Raw genomic sequence first — 7,059 nt, 5'->3', positions numbered from 1 at the left:
CAGCAGCATGAGGAGGCGGTACGGGGGCCCATGGCAGATTACAGGCCTGGCAGCAGCAATGGGAGGCCCGTATACTGCCAGCACCCTATGACAAAATGGAGCACACCAGCAGTGTGAGGAGACCTGAAAGTGGCACATGGCAGAGTGTGGCGATGGAGACAGCAGCAATGGGAGGCCGTACAGGGACCCATGACAGATTACGGGCCTGGCAGCAACATGAGGAGGCGGTACAGGGGCCCATGGCAGATTACGGGCCTGGCAGCAGCAATGGGAGGCCCGTAATCTGCCAGCACCCTATGACAAAATGGACAGCACCAGCAGTGTGAGGAGACCTGAAAGTGGCACATGGCAGAGTGTGGCGATGGAGACAGCAGCAATGGGAGGCCGTACAGGGACCCATGAGACACTGTGGACCTGGCAGCAGCATGAGGAGGCGGTACAGGGGCCCATGGCAGATTACAGGCCTGGCAGCAGCAATGGGAGGCCCGTAATCTGCCAGCACCCTATGACAATATGGAACACACCAGCAGTGTGAGGAGACCTGAAAGTGGCACATGGCAGAGTGTGGCGATGGAGACAGCAGCAATGGGAGGCCGTACAGGGACCCATGAGACACTGTGGACCTGGCAGCAGCATGAGGAGGTGGTACGGGGGCCCATGGCAGATTACGGGCCTGGCAGCAGCAATGGGAGGCCCGTAATCTGCCAGCACCCTATGACAAAATGGAACCCACCAGCAGTGTGAGGAGACCTGAAAGTGGCACATGTTTGGGGCATGATTCATGGCGGATTTAGTCAGTTGTGTCAGGAACTGGTGGTTTGAAATCCAGACTAATCCACGCCTGATTCATTTTCACAAACGTGAGTCTCTCCACACTTTGGGTGGACAGTCGTGTCCTCCGCGGAGTTACAATACCTCCTGCCGCACTAAACACGCGCTCCGATGCCACGCTACTGGCCGGGCATGACAGCCTTTCAAGGGCAAATTCAGCTAGTTGGGGCCAAAGGTCAAGTTTCGTTGCCCAGTAGTCAAGGGGATTGTCTACCTCGGTTGGCAGGGTGCTGTCCAAGTAGGCCCAAGCCTGTTGTTTGAGGTCCTGCTCCAGGTCCACCTGATGCTGCTGCTGCTGCGGCTGGTTAGTAGTTTCCTCACTGCGCTGGTGAAGAAAGCTACTCATCATCGACTGCAGACTGTGGCAGCCGCTGCTGGTGGAGCTGCCACTGCTCCTACCACCCCACCCCTCCCCTGCTGCCATGGCAGCGGAACGCGAGCGCACAGGGCCCACAGTGTCTGAGGATGGACGTTGGCGCAGAAAGGCAGAGACCTACTGACTACATAGGTGGTTTTTATAGTACGTTATTTTGGCCTCCCTCTCAGCAGGTGTGAAAAAGGCCACCATTTTTGAATGGTAGCGAGGGTCCAACAAGGTGGACAGCCAAAAGTCATCCCTCTGTCTGATGGTTATTATTCGGCTGTCGCTACGCAAGCAAGCGAGCATGCTATGGGCCATTTGTGCCAAGGAATGCGAGGGACTCCCTGCCTCCATCTCCACAGCATACTGCCACGGTGCGTCTGGGTCCTCTGTCTCCTCCTCCTCCTCCTCTACCAGATGCTCCTGCTCCTCCACTCCTGTCCGCTGAGTGGAAAAACCACCCATTTCACTCAATAATTCCTGAGCACCAATGTCCTCCTCTACCTCCTCCTCTTCTTCCTGTCCTGCCCCCACAGGGGTCATGTGGCGTTGAGATCTGTGCGCCACGTCTACCGCACCCTGACCAGCCATTGTTAACAGCATTTGTTCCAGGACGTGCAACAGAGGAATGACGTCGTTCATCCCATAGTCCTGCCGACTCACGAATAGCGTGGCCTCCTCAAAGGGCCTGAGCAAGCGGCAGGTGTCACGCATGAGCTGCCAATGGCTGACATCGAAGTTACACAGGGGAGTACCTTTATCCGCTTGTAACATCAGGAAATCGGTAATGGCCTTTCGCTGTTCGTAAAGGCGGTCTAACATGTGTAGGGTTGAATTCCACCTTGTTGCAACGTCGCAGATCAGGCGATGCTGTGGAATTCCGTTCTGCCGCTGCAGCTCAAGGAGGGTGTGCTTTGCGGTGTAGGAATGGCTGAAATGCATGCAAAATTTACGTGACATTTTAAGGATGTCTTGCAGTGGGATGGTGGATTTTAGGAACCGCTTGACAACCAGATTGAACACGTGAGCCATGCATGGCGCATGGCACAACCTTCCTTGACGCAGAGCAGACACCATGTTCTTTCCGTTGTCGGTCAACATGGTTCCGATTTTCAGTTTGCGCGGAGACAGCCATCTGTCGATTTCTCTGTTCATTACACTCAGAAGTTCCTCCCCTGTGTGACTACGTTCGCCAAGGCATACCAGGTGCAGCACAGCGTGACACCGTTGCGCCCTGCACATGTGATATGCCGGTCGGGTAATGGGACTTGGCACGGGGGTGGCGGCTGAGGACTTGGCGGAAGAAGAGGTGGTAGAGGCGGACATCTTTGCCGGACCAAGGACGTGCAAACGTGGAGGCAAAAGCGGCGTGACCTGTCCAAGTTGCTGGTGCGGCTTTGCCGGCACCACGTTCACCCAGTGGGCCGTAAATGACATGTACTGTCCCTGACCGTAGTTACAGCTCCACACGTTGGCGCTGCCGTGCACTTTGGCAGAGACCGACATGCTCAAAGACTGGCCCACCATCTCTTCTACATGTGAATGCAGGGCTGGCACTGCCTTTTTGGCGAAGAAATGACGGTTTGGCACTCTCCACCGCGGCGCGGCACAAGCCATCATTTCTCGGAAAGGTGCTGAGTCCACCACTTGGAAAGGGAGGGACTGCAGCACCAGCAACTTGGACAGGAGGACGTTCAGCTTCTGCACCGTCGGGTGCGTGCTCGCAAACTGTTGTCTCTTGGAAACGGATTCCAAGAAAGACTGCTGACGGAATCCGTGAAGAGGAGTAGCAGGAGAAGGAGCATCTGAAGGAGCGGAAGATGCCAACGAGCGACAACTCCCCTCAGCAGAGGTGTTGGAGACTTGACTGGCTAATAGAGGGCGAGTGACGTCGGGTGACGGAGCAAGTAACGGAGCGGGTGATGGAGCGGGGGCTGGGGCAGGCAGAACCGCCGTATCTTTATCACGGTTTTCCCAGGCCACCAAATGGCGACGCTGCATATGCTGCCGCAACGCTGTAGTCCCAACATGGGCCCCCTGGCCACGCTTGACTTTCTGGCCACATAGTCGACATACGGCTACGTTTACTTCCTCGGGCGGCTTGACGAAAAATTGCCACACCGCCGAGTAGGAAACTTTGCCCCCGCTACTCCTCACTGGCTGACTGCTACTTCCTCCGTGCACACCGGCACCACTACTGGCCGTGGTGGTAGGCTGCAGTGGAGCTGGTGCTCTACTCCGTGGCCGTTTGCCTCCACTGACACTGCTGCGACCCTGCTGCCTCCTGGGCAACCCACCGACTGTTTTGCTCGCTGCCAAGCTGGCACCCTCTTCTCCTGATGATGCGGAAGCAATAGCCTGATGACGACGAGGCTGCCAAGTGCGATCAGCCTCATCATCATCAATTAGGGTCTCTGCCTCACTACTAGCCCCCTTGGCTGCGTGTGGGTCAGGAGACAGACCTGTCTCTAGACCGGCTACCGAGCCACTCTCCTCGCCAGTACTTCTTCGCCTGGCTGCTAAAGAGGCGGATGTCTCCCCCCGTTCCTGACCGCCCTCTGTTAGCTCTTCCTCACTGTACAGTGGGGCTGAGCCCACAGCATGCGATACTTCGCTTGGTGAGGGAACACCAAAGGACAGGGGCAGGTAGAGGACATGTGATTTCAGTGGGCTTGCTCCCGGGCCATGCCAACTAACGGTTGTGTCTGATGTACCCACCGACCGTTGGCTGTAGGTGTCAGAGGTGACCTGGGAAGAGGAAGACGACCGAGCCAACCAATCGATGACGGCAGGGTTGTCGGTGGAGACACGACCGCTGGATGACACCGGGAGCACTGGCCTCTGGCTGCGACTAGTGCTGCCTCGACCCCTTCCTCTGCTGCCACGTCTGCTCGCTCCTAAAACATTGCCTCCTCTGCCACTCCTCTGCATGTTGTCTGACATACTCTTTAATTCAACGATTCTGTGTCCCTGAGTAACAATTCTGTGTCCCTCAGTAACAATTCTGTGTCTGTCCTTGAGTAACAATTCTGTGTCCCTGAGTAACAATTCTGTGTCCCTCAGTAACAATTCTATGTCCCTCAGTAACAATTCTGTGTCCCTCAGTAACAATTCTGTGTCTGTCCCTGAGTAACAATTCTGTGTCCCTGAGTAACAATTCTGTGTCCCTCAGTAACAATTCTGTGTCTGTCCCTGAGTAACAATTCTGTGTCCCTCAGTAACAATTCTGTGTCCCTGAGTAACAATTCTGTGTCCCTCAGTAACAATTCTGTGTCCCTCAGTAACAATTCTGTGTCTGTCCCTGAGTAACAATTCTGTGTCCCTCAGTAACAATTCTGTGTCCCTCAGTAACAATTCTGTGTCTGTCCCTGAGTAACAATTCTGTGTCCCTGAGTAACAATTCTGTGTCCCTGAGTAACAATTCTGTGTCCCTCAGTAACAATTCTGTGTCCCTGAGTAACAATTCTGTGTCCCTGAGTAACGATTCTGTGTCCCTCAGTAACAATTCTGTGTCCCTCAGTAACAATTCTGTGTCTGTCCCTGAGTAACAATTCTGTGTCCCTCAGTAACAATTCTGTGTCCCTAAGTAACAATTCTGTGTCCCTCAGTAACAATTCTGTGTCCCTCAGTAACAATTCTGTGTCTGTCCCTGAGTAACAATTCTGTGTCCCTCAGTAACAATTCTGTGTCTGTCCCTGAGTAACAATTCTGTGTCCCTGAGTAACAATTCTGTGTCCCTCAGTAACAATTCTGTGTCCCTCAGTAACAATTCTGTGTCTGTCCCTGAGTAACAATTCTGTGTCCCTGAGTAACAATTCTGTGTCCCTCAGTAACAATTCTGTGTCCCTCAGTAACAATTCTGTGTCTGTCCCTGAGTAACAATTCTGTGTCCCTCAGTAACAATTCTGTGTCCCTCAGTAACAATTCTGTGTTTGTCCCTGAGTAACAATTCTGTGTCCCTCAGTAACAATTCTGTGTCCCTCAGTAACAATTCTGTGTCCCTCAGTAACAATTCTGTGTCCCTGAGTAACAATTCTGTGTCCCTGAGTAACGATTCTGTGTCCCTCAGTAACAATTCTGTGTCCCTCAGTAACAATTCTGTGTCTGTCCCTGAGTAACAATTCTGTGTCCCTCAGTAACAATTCTGTGTCCCTCAGTAACAATTCTGTGTCCCTCAGTAACAATTCTGTGTCTGTCCCTGAGTAACAATTCTGTGTCCCTGAGTAACAATTCTGTGTCCCTGAGTAACAATTCTGTGTCCCTCAGTAACAATTCTGTGTCCCTCAGTAACAATTCTGTGTCTGTCCCTCAGTAACAATTCTGTGTCTGTCCCTGAGTAACAATTCTGTGTCTGTCCCTGAGTAACAATTCTGTGTCTGTCCCTGAGTAACAATTCTGTGTCCCTCAGTAACAATTCTGTGTCCCTCAGTAACAATTCTGTGTCTGTCCCTCAGTAACAATTCTGTGTCTGTCTCTGAGTAACAATTCTGTGTCTGTCCCTGAGTAACAATTCTGTGTCCCTAAGTAACGGTTCTGTGTCCCTAAGTAACGGTTCTGTGTCCCTAAGTAACGATTCTGTGTCCCTAAGTAACGGTTCTGTGTCCCTAAGTAACGATTCTGTGTCCCTAATACAGAGAGATCTGTCTCTCTTGAATGACCAGAGGCAAATGGAGAATTGTAAGATGGCCGCAATTTATAGCTCCACCATTACACAGTGCTGGCTGGCTGGCTGCTGATTGGCTAATGCGATCACATGTCATGAATGAATGCATTATGGGTCAGCGCGCCTTGTCTGCGCGCCTTCCCAGAGATCCCTGCTCCGTCGCCGCACATGTCACCGCCATTTTTGGAAAAATTTCGATTCGCGCATCCGAAGTCTGCTAATTTTCGGATTTGGCGCGAATCAAAATTTTTCTAATATTCGAAACGAATTCCACTTCGCCGAGTTCGATTCGCTCATCTCTATTGAGGATTACAGAGCTCCATTAGGCTCCATGCAAACTAGCGGGATTTTTTTTCTCAACAAATGCTGGAAAAAAAGCTGGAAAAAAAACATTGCAAATAGCATTTTTTTAGTAGTGTTTTAGTAGCATTTAGAAGCATTTTATTAGCAATTTTACAGTACATGTAGAAAAAAAGTAAAGCTTTAAAAAGCTTTAGGAGTGATTAGGAGCATTTAGGAGCATTCAGTGTTTTTTTTGTGATGGAAAAATATATTTAAAAAATATTAAAAAATGTCAACTTATCACATTCGATCACAAAAAGGAATGTCTTATACACTAAATGTTGTAAAATATTTGAATAATAGTAAGGAAACATCAAGCTGTCAAGGATGAAAAATGGTAACTTATCCCTTTTCCAGAACACATGTGCTGTGAGGCAAGTATGGTAAGGTTGAAATGACAATGTCATTCGAGGACTTCTGCAAAATATACAGCTAGAAATTAAGTGTGAGGTGATAGTGGTCACCTTAATAAAGTTCTCTCAGATCAAACCCAATCTCTGCACCTTCAGACCCTAAATCTGCCCTCTTTCCAGCACCTTTATATCTCAGATCACACCAATACCTGTACTTTCACTCCCCAGATCAGCCCCGATGCCTGCACCTTCACACCACCGATCACCCCAAATGCTGCACTTTTGCACCTCAGATCAGGCTTAAGTCACGTTTCTTCATGCCCCAGATCAGCCCAATTCCTGCACCTTCTCAAGTCAGATCTCTCTACTTCCTGTACTTTCACACCCCAGACCTCCCCTATTCCTGTTTCTTCAGGCCCCAGATGAGCCCCAATTCCTTCACCTTTACACTTAAAATTAGCTCCAATTCCTGTACTTTCACACCTCAGATCACGCCCAATTCCTGCACC

The sequence above is a fragment of the Staurois parvus genome, unplaced genomic scaffold (assembly GCF_062004578.1).
Source record: "Staurois parvus isolate SC_StPar_1 unplaced genomic scaffold, SC_StPar_1.0 ptg000768l, whole genome shotgun sequence".
In the NCBI taxonomy this organism is placed as follows: Eukaryota; Metazoa; Chordata; class Amphibia; order Anura; family Ranidae; genus Staurois; species Staurois parvus.
This window is presented reverse-complemented; position numbering follows the sequence as displayed.